This window comes from Hermetia illucens, chromosome 2, assembly GCF_905115235.1.
Source record: "Hermetia illucens chromosome 2, iHerIll2.2.curated.20191125, whole genome shotgun sequence".
Taxonomy (NCBI): domain Eukaryota; kingdom Metazoa; phylum Arthropoda; class Insecta; order Diptera; family Stratiomyidae; genus Hermetia; species Hermetia illucens.
In genome coordinates this window covers 152,451,777-152,464,853 of record NC_051850.1, presented here as the reverse complement: position 1 = coordinate 152,464,853, position 13,077 = coordinate 152,451,777, and positions in this window count along the sequence as shown.

Here is a 13,077-nt window from a genome sequence, read left to right as displayed (position 1 = left end):
ATACGCCGCTTGTAGTATAATTGAGACTAATAAAACTACAGTAAACTGTCTAGTTGGGTTCTAGATGCCATGATACATTCGTGAACACTGCACGAAAGTACATACTTACATACATAGGTCTGTGAAGATAACCCTCTCTGAATGTAAAAAAAAGTCTTACTACCGACAGAACGGCTAGGCTGCAAGCCGGTAAGTGCAATCTGAAAAACTTGGAAAAGTAAGAAAAATAACAATTGCATTGCGCACATAACATGGTCGACTTATTGCACCGTAGAATGGTGATTGCACTGAACCCAGGCAATTCATTGCACTGTACAATGTGCAATGGTCTGTCTTCTGTCCAACAGAAAGCACCCTTGTCTTCTTACCTGGTTATGTCTGTAATGTCGGTCTTTAGTTATTCTTTAAACTTGTTATCATCTGGAGTCTTCTTATTTGTAGTGTCTTGTCTTTGGTTTCTTCTTAACGATGCTCACCTAGAAGAATTTTTTTTCAGGTGGTATTTCAGCCGGTCAATAGATGATGATCCCAATAAAAGACAATTAGCACATTTTAGAATACAAATAGGTAGATTTGAGAAAGGTAGAAGCCTGAAGTACAACTCTGATGGCTTCATAAATACTAAGTTTGAAGAACCGCAGTTAGGAGGTAAGTCGACAGTTTTAACGCATGAAACCGGGTGGATTATCGGCAGTGCAGAAAAATATCTCAAATAAACATCTTCTAAAGTTTAGTATAAAGACATCTGCGAGTATTGTTATTATATTTAAATTCTGAACAACTGAGTAGTAATTTCTTAATGGCTACAAATCAAATGCTTTTATGATCGATATAGAAGGTATCATGAAATACAGGATCTACGGTAACTATGCTGTTAAAAATGTAAACTAGTTCTTTAAGCAGACAAGCATAACAAAATTTCAAACTATTAATCTTAGCATAAAAAGTTGTGAAGTGTGCAGTTGGGCAAAATTCCTCTTTTCTACTATACGAGTAATATAACTATTTCGCTTTGTACTTGAAAGGAAATCGTTTGGTAAAGTTAACATAAAATGGTTCCCTGCGATGGTTGTTTGTTCGGAATATCAACATTACTTAGCTATATATGTACATAAGCATATAAAAGATTCACTTTTAATAGCAATTTTATATCATTATCGGTGGCATCGTTAAGCTCGTTATTTTTATCGTCTGGATTATAGTACATTCCTTGTATTGCGTTAAAATTCAAGTATTTCGGAACAAAGCCTCTCATTGTGCTCGCTTCTTTGCTTCTTGTGCTGCTGCATCCTTGAAAAGGTAAACATGACCGCTGTACTTCTTTTCTTTGAGCTAATTTTAAATTCAACCTGTTTTCATTATATCTAAAGATATTTATAGCATTTTATGTATGTATGTACATACGAACAACTTGTCAATGTGGATCGAACGTTAAGGTGGACTTTTGAGTCATTGTCCCAGAGTCGTGAAAACAATGCTTTAGTGCTTATGTAGTCCGAATAAAAATGAGCCAAGGTGTGTTTAATTTCGAGTTTTATGTTTACAAGAATTTAATATGACGCAGTGTAAGTAATTGGGTATTTTTCATTGAAAGTATTTATTTGAGTTTAGTCTGAAATTTAGTTTACTGTGTATTACCATTACCAAGTTTAAATACGCGCCCCGGATGGTAAATATGTATTTTATTTCACTCAATATTTATTATTTCAATCTTTATAAGTTGATAGAGTATACATCTAAATAACCCTCCGTTATTCCTTTTCGAAGATGCTGAGCGACTCTGTATAGGTGCTAGAACTTTCCAAAGACAAAGCTATTATACATGAACTTGAATATAATAGAAACAAAAGATTTAAGCGAGTATCTCGTTTCAAATGTATTTATTAAAATTTTTTTTCAAATGCGTCCAGTACATATCGTTATTGGGGGTTGCAAAACAACAGCAATTATAAGCTTTAAATCAACATATAGATTTGATTTCAATAAACTTACTTTGCTTAATTCGGTTAAGCGCTCACTTGTTAAACAATTCATTCAAAAAGGAACCACGTACTTGCATTAGAAAAAATGAATTTTATCTTATAGAACTTGGTTAATTTTTATACGTTGGGATTTGGGATTTGGATGGTAACCTACCTGGCAGCAAAAGGGTAGTATACGTCCCAAGGCGAAACGTGGATTGGTATCCACGATGGAGCATAAAACCTCGGAAACGCCTGCTGAACCGACACCAACGGCTCTACTACCAAACCCTAGCCCTGGGAGCTCTTTCTTAACGAAAAGCTGCAGACGGAGAAGGATGAAGGTGAGTCTCCCGCGTCTAAAAACGGGACAAATTGTATCAACTGATCCTCCAGGTTGGGGGTTGGGTAGGGCTGACAACCTTACATGCAAAACAACTTGTTACAAAGCCACAACAGGAGCCTCGGACTGGACGGATAACACAACGACGAACCCGGCAACGACAAAGGAATAACGATTTGTGCATTTTCTCATGGAATATGCGCTGCCTGTACAGAGATGTAGCTGCTGAGCAGCTAGCCGATACCCTATCTAAATGTAGAACTGATGTGACAGCGTTACAGGAGATGCATTGGACAGGGAACAGTTTCCTGGAGAAGAGTCGTAAACCATGTGCTCGGAGTAGGTTTTTTGGTCAGCGAAAAAATGAAACCTGCTGTTATCGGCTTTAAAAACATAAGGGAACGGCTGTGCGCTCTGCGCTTGCGAGGCAAGTTTAGAAACATAAACCTCATAAACGTTCACGCCCCTACAGAGGAGACTGCAGAGTCGAAGAAGGATGCCTTCTACGAGGCAGTAGAACGAACCTTCGAAGCCTGTCCCAGATATGATATCAAAACTATACTTGAGGATTTTAACAGCCAAGTAGCTTACACCAAAATACAAATGATAACGAATTGCGGATTATTCAATTAGCAGGGTCACACGAAATGGTTGTTGGAAGGACCTGATTTGCGCGGAAAGCGGTCCACAAATATACGTATACCTCTCCAGACGGGACCACTTTCAACCAAATTGACCACGTGTCGATTGAACGCCGCCACCTCTTAGCCTTGATGAATGTCAGAACACATAAGGGGGCCAACATAGACTCTCATCATTATCTCGTTAGCATGGTGCTCCGAGCTCGAATAACAACACCACCCAGAATCCCCTCTGACAATCAGGTGAGAGTGAACACTGAAGCCATCCACAACACAGCTCTCTGTGACACCTATAAAAGCAAAATGGATGCCGCAATAACCGCAGTCAACAGAAATCCTGGAGATGAAGCATCAATAAATGATCTTCACAATCACCTGAAGAACGTTATCATTGATACGGCCACAAACAAACTTGGCCCCAGCCGCAAAAAGAGTCGGACGCCTGGTTTGACGATGAATGTAAGCTAGCTACGGAATGGAAGAATGCCGCCTACCGAGTAATGTTGCATTCTCAAAGAACGCGGGCACGCGCAGAGACTTATCATGAACTCCTTCGAGCGGAGAAGCGAATTCATAGACGGAAAAAGGAAGCCTGGGAGAACCAACAAGTGTGTGAACTCGAAAAGTGCAGGGAGCAACCACACCAGGTGCGGAAGTTTTACCAACAAGTCAGCAGGATGAAGCCATGCTCATCCTGCTAAGAGAAAGAGGGAAGTCTGATTTCCGACAGAATGGGCATATTGAAGCGATGGGTCGAGTACATTGATGAGCTACTGAACAACCAGAACATTGGTGAGTTGGAAGTCCCGCCAACTGAATACTACCATCACCAAGTATAGGAGAAACAGTCCGTGTAATTCATCGGCTAAAAAATCATAAGTCGCCAGGAGCCGATGGAATTATAGCCGAATTGGTTAAATATGGAGGTGACCAATTACACCAACAACTTATGCTCAAGGTATGGGATAGCGAATCAATGCCTGACGATTGGCAAAGATACATTACCTGTCTCATACATAAAAAGGTAGATATCACACAGTGAAGCAATTATAGAGGTATCATGTTTCTGAGTACCATCTATAAGATATTTTCCGCAATCTTGTTAGGCCGGATAGCTTCATACGCCCAGAACATCATTGGCCCTTACCAAAGAGGCTTCACTCCAGGCAAATCGGCAACAGATCAGACTTTTTCTCTGCGGCAAGCGATGGAAAAACTGTTGGAATATGGACACCAGTTGCACCATCTATTCATCGACTTTAAAGCCGCCTATGATAGCATAGCCAGGGTAAAACAGTACACGGCGATGAGCGAATTCGGTATCCCGACGAAACTTCTAAGACTGACTAGGGTAACCCTGGCCAATGTGCGAGGCCAGATAAAAGCAGCAGGATCACTCTCAAGACCATTCGACATCAACAACGGTCTACGACAAGGGGATGCCCTATCATGCGTCCTCTTTAACCTGGCCCTCGAGAAAGTGATCCGTGATGCTGAGGTAAATGCAAGAGGTACGATCCTCTTCAAGTCCACCCAACTACTGGCCTATGCTGACGATATCGACATCATGGGAAGAACCACCCGAGACGTTCAAACTGCCTTCATCCAGATCGAGCAGGCGGCGATTGGCGCGAGTTCTTGGGCTGCACATCAATGAAGGCAAAACAGAATATATGGTGGCAGCGTCAGCACCGAAAACCAATCCACCTAGAGCATCAAACCGCACTGGTCAAACGGGAAGAATAAAGATAGGAGAATATGATTTTGAGAGCGTTGAAAATTTCTCCTATCTAGGGTCGAAAATCATAACCGATAACAGCTACGACAAGGAAATCCGTGTATGGTTGTTGGCACCCGACAGAGCCTATTTCAGCTTACAAAAGCTGTTCCGCTCGAAACGTCTCACCGTAGGGTCAAAGCTCTTACTGTACAAGATAATGATCTTGCCAGTCCTCATCTATTCGTCGGAGACTTGGGTTCTTAGCAAGAAAAATTGCGAACTCTTGGCCACGTTCGAGAGAAGAATCCTCCGAAGAATTTTTGGCCCCCTACATGAGGATGTGAATGTTCTTATAGCTGAGTGGTTAGAGCACAAGGCTGTCATGCGGAAGGTCGTGGTTCAAATCTCACTGGTGGTAGTGGGATTTGCATCGTGATTTGACGTCGGATACCAAACGACTCAGCTGTGAATGGGTACCTGAGTCAAATCAGGGTAATAATCTCGGGCGAGCGCAGTGATGACCACATCGCCTCCTACAGTGTATTGTAGCGTACCGTTACGGTCTTGAATGAAGTGTTCTGATACACTTCAAGGCCCTGATCCAATATGGACTGTTGCGCGCACGATTATTATTATTATTACGTGAGGATGAACGATTCCGTAGCCTACATAATGACGAAATCTTTGAGCGATACCATGACCGTCCCACCTCGGCCCAAAACCGGGATGTCTGCTCCTTATTAAGGCAGGCCTAGACCAAGCCTGTTTCGCCGTTGATAATGATATTTGTTGATGATGATATTTGTATTAGAAAAGAAAATTTTATCTTATAGAAATCCGTTGGGGTTTTATGGTAACCGTATACCTACCTACCTATAGTACATTTGTCAGGAACAGAATTATTTCTGAGGGATTTTAAAAGAATGTTAGATATTGCCTTCTGTTTGTAGTTAAGTCTAAAATTGATAAACCAGTAGCTTACTCCAAACTACAATTTTATTTTATTATGTATATATATATTTCGGGAGCAACTTACTCCCTTCATCAGTACAAAGCTTTGTACTGAAGGGAAGTAAGTTGCTCCCGAAATATATATATACATAATAAAATAAAATTGCAGTTTGGAGTAAGCTACTGGTCTATCAATTTTGGATTTTAAAAGGTTATACACTGTTGCAATGGCAGAAAAAATGACATTTTCTGGATTTTTTCGCGACGACATAGTAAATACTATTTATTAAAAAACTATTAAGAACTTCGACTAAATCATACTGAACCCTTGTAAAAGTTCAACAAATAAGAAAAGGAAAAATACAAGATGGGGCAAAAGTAATCACTCTATTGGGAAAGGCTGTAACTATCACAAATGGCGGCAATTGTCAGTTTGGTTTTGACCTTTGTAAAGAAAACAAGAATACAAATCGACAAGTCATGAATTGGTTTACTCCCCAAGAACGCGGAATAGTTGTTTCCATTCCGGCCCGGAGCAGCCGTTCCGCTAAGAATATCGCTGCTGTTACCCAATATGTCGAAAACGAGCCCGCAACATCAATCAAATGACGTCCCATTATCCGGCGGTCCCTACGCAAAATTTTGGTGGAAGATTTGAAGATGATCCCTTTCAAAGTGCAGGCAGTGCATCAGCTATTAGCTGTTGACCAACAAACGCATCTAACCTACTCACAAGCCATCCTGAATCTCAATGAAGAGGAGGACGATTTTTCATCGAAAATGAGGCTCATTTCCATCTTAGCGGTTACGTGAATAAACAAAATAATCGCTTCTGGGCACTGAAAATCCGTGCATCACTCACGAAAAGCCATTACTCAAAGTTCAAGGTTGCTGCGTGGCGTGCTGTTTACGCTGGAGGAATCATCGTGCCACTTTTCTTTGAGAACGCAGCGGGCCAAGCGACTAGCGTTACTGAACCATGCTTACTGATTTTTTTTTCTTTCTCAATTAGATGAATTAGGACTGAAGAAGGTGTGGTTCCAACAGAACAGTGCAACGGCGCACACTGCTTTAGGCACAACTGAGAACAAAGCATCTCCGAATCGTGTAATCTCTCGTTTCGGTGATTCGCATTGGCCGCCAGATCACCCGATTTAACCGTTTCAGACTTCTTTTTTGTGGGGTTTTTTTGAAGTCGCGGCTCCACGTCAACAAGCCTCCGATCCTTGAAGCCCTTAAGGAGAATATTTGCCAAGAATGCCAGAATCTGTTGCCCGAAGGCAAGAGTGATGGAAAATGCCGTAAAACGGGCCCTTATGGACATCAACTCTGGCGACGGTCACTTGGCCGATATCATTTTCTCGACTTGATGGAATAAATTCTATTGAAATTTCACAAGCGGAACCAAAGTTTTTCATTAAAAAATAAAAGAAATTTACAGCAAAATAACATTGGGTGATTACTGTTGCCCCACCTTGTACTTAAAAATGGCGCACCTACCGCCTTTTTTTCAGAGGGTCACTTTTATGGAAAAACTTGCCGTGGACAAGATAATAAGAAACAATTCATCTGAAATCAGAATTTCAAAACGGAATTTCGCTGGTATGGTGGTGCGGACCCACGTATTGGAAAGCACACGTGAAATTTTATGAAATTTGGTTAGCACAGAGGCGTGCAAGCACGTGTCGACGGAGTGCTTCACTGGTGCTTGAAAGTTTGCAGGTGGACCACCACGGTCGATTACGCCATTTTTTTTAGGTTTTTGGGATAGCTCTTCCTTCTTGGTCGTCTCAAGTCTCAAAATGATCTTTTGACCATCGCAATCTCAAATGGTCTTTACAGAGAACAACCCATTTTACATATTACTTCGGGCAAGCCCTCCGGATCTGCTGGATTGGGAAGCCTTGAGGTCAGGGAATTCTTTTCACCAGCAAGGAGAGAGAGGAGGAAGGTATCGGTTAATTCAAGGAACCCCATTTAAAAAAACACAGTTAAGAAATCGGGCCTTCGGAATCTTGTGCAAGTAGGACTGGAAATTTTCGTACCCATTCAGAAACTGGGTCAGAAAATAGTTAATCATACCACTCAGCCACGTACCTAGGTTACCAATGAGCCGCGCAGTCCATGTGCCTCTTATCTCATTTTACCAAGAGAGTTACACTCATTCAGTGTAGGTTGTGTAGGATGACTACTTCGCTTTTTTCCAACGCAAGGCCCGTCATATCAATATGCCAAGTTTGCTTTGCGTCTGTTCAACACTAGACTATGACTAGACTTTAATCAGCCTTAAGGCGATTATAATAGAGGTAGACCTAACATAAATAATTAGTGATAGCTACGATATTTGGTGGAATAGAGGAATATTTTAAAAATATAATAATAATAAACTTATTTTTTTTTCCTTCGAATTGTATAATCTAAAATTAAATTGCATGATGGTCCGCTTCTAACAATCAAGATTTTGTGTTTCTAGGGAGCATGAGGGTTCTAGGTAAGAAGCCAGAACCTTCCTAAAAGAACCTCTTGGCCGCTTCGCGGAGTGTAATTTTGTTTGCTGTCTTCCGACCTAATGCAACGAGGACACTACCACCCTTCGTTTTCCGATAAGAAGACATTTCTGTTCCGCTATCTTCGAATTTGACCCTATAACAGATTTTGCTGAGGACTTTCACAAAGGTCTTGCCTGCCGTCGGTTTAATAAGTAGAGCCGATGATCTAATCCTCGTTGGTCTATTCCCCTTTTGTTGGGACTCCACCCTTAATGTCGACCTTACCTTTAAGCAGAGGGTTTTTAACGACGGGGCGTGTTGTTGCCTTTAATTCCTGTTGGGTTTCTTCTTTTGAGCCCTGGGGACTACCTGGGTAAAGTTTCCTCCTGCGCCTTCCTCTTTCGCTTCTATCTGCGAACTGCTTGACGTTTACTCTGTTCTCAGCGGGAGCGCGGTTGTTTCTGCTTTTCCCATCCACTATTGTACCAGGTAAAGCATAGACGTTGAAAATATTCATACATGTCCTTTATAATCGCCTTTTTTACGGTTCACAAAACGTCACCACATCTATATTCGCCTCTGGAATTCCAGCTAAATTCTTTCTTGCCACCCCTCTCCCTTCCCCGTGGATAAAAATTCGCTAAAAGAAAGATACCCAGAAGCAAAACCAAACATGAATGAGCAGAAGCGAAATAAAGTGCAGGGTCTCCGAAATACAGTACGCAGTTTTTGGCAATAGGCAAGCGGGATCCCGCCCGTCAATATTCAATGACCGTAGTGCCTGTGTAGTGGGAAACCTGGCTACTGTGCCATCTTATATTACTACCTTGATGAAGGGACCAGAACTGGTTCCATCGATGGACCCAATCAGAACAAGCTAGATTCGTTGTAGATTCCCACCGATATGGGTAGAGGCTCGTGATTGAAAAGGCTACGCCTAATAGGGAAGGTGTAGAGGGATGTGTATGTGTGTAAGAGGTAGCGACTAGTCAGGACCCGCCTTTGTCGCACTGGCTAACGAGCTTAAGGAAATCCGAAAATTCAGCTAGGGGCATCCGGTTGGTGCACGGCAATGCCCAGGATGAAAGAGGAGTGGCGAATGTCGACCGAAAAATGAGCCAGGATGCACAAGTGATGCCCTTCCATAACACTAGGGAGGAGAAACCGGGGAAGAGGCTGGCGAATGATTAAACGAATCAATAGGTCGGCAAACCCATTAGACAAAAAATTGGCAGGCGAGAAGAATGGCTGGGGTCCCCGGCGAAACCCACGTAGCCGCATTTCTGCAGAAAGGGAGTGGATCTGTCACAGAGGGTGTGGAAGCATGAAGATAGGTTACACCTCGGAAATGGAGGGACGGGAGGTTATTATCATTTCCAACCTTGGTGATGGGTCATACACTAACGTGCGCAGCACTTAAACTGTTGGAATCAAAGGGAAGAACAATATGGTAGGTTATGTGTTGCTTCAAGGAGCAGCGATACTTTATATACTTTACCTGCGGTCACATTGCGAGGGCACACATCAGTTCGATTGAAAGGTCAAAACAATGCAATAGGTTGGGAGCAAGAGGCTATATCACCAAGGGCTCCGGGGTTGACCCAAATTGCTTAGTCTGCAAAGAGAAGGAGGGCACATTTCAGGTAGCAATAATGCCGGGATTATAGGAGAGCCCTCAACGGAAACTGCAGATAAGGTAGACACAAATCAACCCGCAAACAATCCGCGAAAAAGACATTGCCATAATTAGTGATACATATTGGAATCAAGGTGGTTACATTTAGGCCAAGGATGCAACGGGCCAAACAGACCTGTGGGCTTGTATAGAATACGCCTTCCGGGAAATAATGGAGAATCTGGGAGATGATTTCGTCAGGGCAAAAGTGAAAGAAATATACACATGTAGCTCCTACGCTGCCCCCAGCGCTACACCTGCCGAATATGAGCGATGATGCTGTGCGTTCTCGTTTTGAATGCGAGAGGGCGTTGGCTGAAAATATTTGCGAGGGGCTATGAAATGGGGCAGCCGGGCAACGAATGTAAGTGAGCATGTTTTGCTCGAAATATTCACTGAGCTAGACGTGGTGCTCGTAAATGTCGAGCCCCATGTTTTCGGGCACGGAGGCTTTGCCAGGGATTGAGGAAAGAGCCTGGCAGCGATCTTCGAGAGGAGATATACAAAGAACTGTACGCCCGAATGAAAGACGCCTTTTTGAGGAGCGACATGAACTGCTTTAAATAGTGCTGATTTGAACGCTGTGAATACCCCTTCAGGTGACCTCCCATCTCTTCTGCAAATGATTGTTGCCACTGTGTTTACTCAACAACAAAACAGTGGAAAGCAAGCATTGGTTCAACTTAATGAGTACGTGATACTTTCAGTAGCTAAGACTAGGCCTGACCTTTTCGCTAACACTTTCGAAGGCGCTTAAAGGAAGGAATATTTTTTGCTCAGTGCAAAAAGCGAAAGTTGGTTGCTTCCCAAACCCAATAAGCCATCTGGAGATGGCTGCTGTACGTTGGCATTGGATATCGAAATTGCATTCAACTCCGCCAATTGCAATCGAATTAAAGAGGCATTAGCGGACATAAGTATTCCTGGCTATTTTGCGAGTCTGGTCGAGAATTACCTCCCATAGAAGACTCTTTGGTACAAACAGCTCCTCGTCACTGCGGACTGCGGGAGTACCACAAGGCTTGGTGTTGGGTCTGCTGCCTCGCGGATGATCTGACTGTAGTTATTACAGCAAAGCACCCAGACGATGAGGAGTTCTGGCTAGAAAGACCCTAGCTGACCTTGACGGATGAGAAAACGAAAGCAATCTTAATATTGAACCAAAGAAAGAAGAATACTGTGAAAGTGGAAGTCGGCAGAGGATCACCTCTGAAGCAGGTTTCAAATGCGTGGGGGAGGCGATTTATGCCAGACTGAGCCTTAGGGATCACATATGCTTGTCACAAGGCAGCTAGTGCCACCGCACCACTCGCAAAATGTTGTCGAGTGTTAGCAAGCCACTGTGGGAGATTGCTTCTAGCACGAGTGGTGCAATCAGTTTTGATTTACGCGTCACCTGTGCGGACGGAGGTGCCTGAAAACTCTCAGAGAAAGAAACAGGTGGATTTTGCATCAAATGAGATCAGAGTTGTATAATTTCTGGAAACGTAGATGGAATGAGTCTCCGAAGGGTTACTGGACGTACAGGCTCATTCCTAACGTTAGAGTATGGTTTGAGCGAATACTCGGGGGAACCAACTACTACATCTATCAGTTTCATACAGGGCAAGGTTGTTGTTATAGGCAGTATCTGCATCGTTTTGTGATTGGATGACACGCCGAATTAGCCTAGTTCCGGTGACATACGGCAAGATGCCGGGATTACAGAAGAGCCCTCAATGTAAGCCGCAGATAAAGTTGACACAAATCAACCTGCAAACCATCCGCGAGAAAGACATCGATATGGCCATAATTAATGATCCATATCGAAATCACGGCGGTGGCATTTATGCCAAGGAACTGACCGGCCAAACGGCACAGTGGGCTTATGCAGAACAAGCCCGCCAGGAAATAATTGGACATCTAGGAGATAAATTAGTCAGCGCAAAATTGAAAGGAATCCACGTATATAGCTGCTATGCTGTACCCAGCGCAACATCTGCTGAATTTGAGCAAATACTGAATGATCACATTTTGAACGCGAGGGCACGTTAACCGAAAATAATAGCAGGGGCTCATGAATGGGGCAGTCGGACAATGAATCTGAGTGGGTGTGTTCTGCTCAAAATATTCACTGAGCTAGACGTGGTACTCTTGAGGGTCGGGACCTAATACACTTTCGGGGCAAGGACTGTAGGGGATCTATAGAGGACCTGACTTGCACGAGTGTGAAAGCTTTTGAAAGGGACATATGGTGGATGGTACCGACAGCGAATAAGTCATCAAAATTATCCAGTGGGTGATGAAAGCATGCGGTGCTTATACGCCCAGAAGGCGATTGACTCCCAGTAGGCACCCCAGCTACTGGTGGAACAACAAAATTTCAATATTGCGAGCCACGTGTTTCCGGGCAAGGGGGCTTTACCAGAGATTGAGGGAAAAGCTCAGCAGCGACCATCGAGAGGAGATACTCAAACAACTGTAAGGCCGCTCGAAAGAGGCCTTTTAGAGGATCGACATGAACTGCTTTAAGTCCTTATATAAAGACTTGATTCTTACCTAAAAAGACGTTTCGGTCTTGAATGTAGTGCTCTAACACACTTCAAAGCCCTGATTCAATATGGATTGTGGCACCAACGATTATCATTATTATTAAAGGAGACTAGCCAGAAGACTTTAAAGCAGCCTATGATAGCATAGCCCGGGTAAAACTGTACACGGCTATGAAAGAATTTGGTATCCCGACGAAATTGATAAGATTGACTAGGCTGACCCTGACCAATGTGCGAGGCCAGATAAAAGCACCAGGATCTCTCTCAAGACCATTCGACATCAACAACGATCTACGACAAGGGGATGCCCTATCATGCGTCCTCTTTAACCTGGCCCTCGAGAAAGTGATGCTGAGGTAAATGCAAGAGGTACGATCCTCTTTAAGTCTACCCAACTACTTTGAGACCGTTGATAATTTCTCCTATCTAGGGTCGAAAATCACAACCGATCAGCTTCGCGAATCACCTGGCTGTAGTTGTTACAGCAAAGCACCCAGAGGATATGGAGGCCTAAGCAATGGGGACAGAAAGAGTGATAACGTCCTGGCTAGGAAGAGTCCGCTTGACCTTTAGGGAACACATATGCTTGTCAAAAGGCAGCTATTGCCAGCGCGCTACTTGTAAAATCTTGTTGAATGTTAGCAGGACACTGTCAAAGATTGTTTCTTGCCCGAGTGATGCAATGTGTTTTGGTTTACGCGTCACCTGTCCGGCCGGAGGTGGTTGAAAACTCTCAGAGAAGGAAACAGGTGGATTCGGTTTAGCG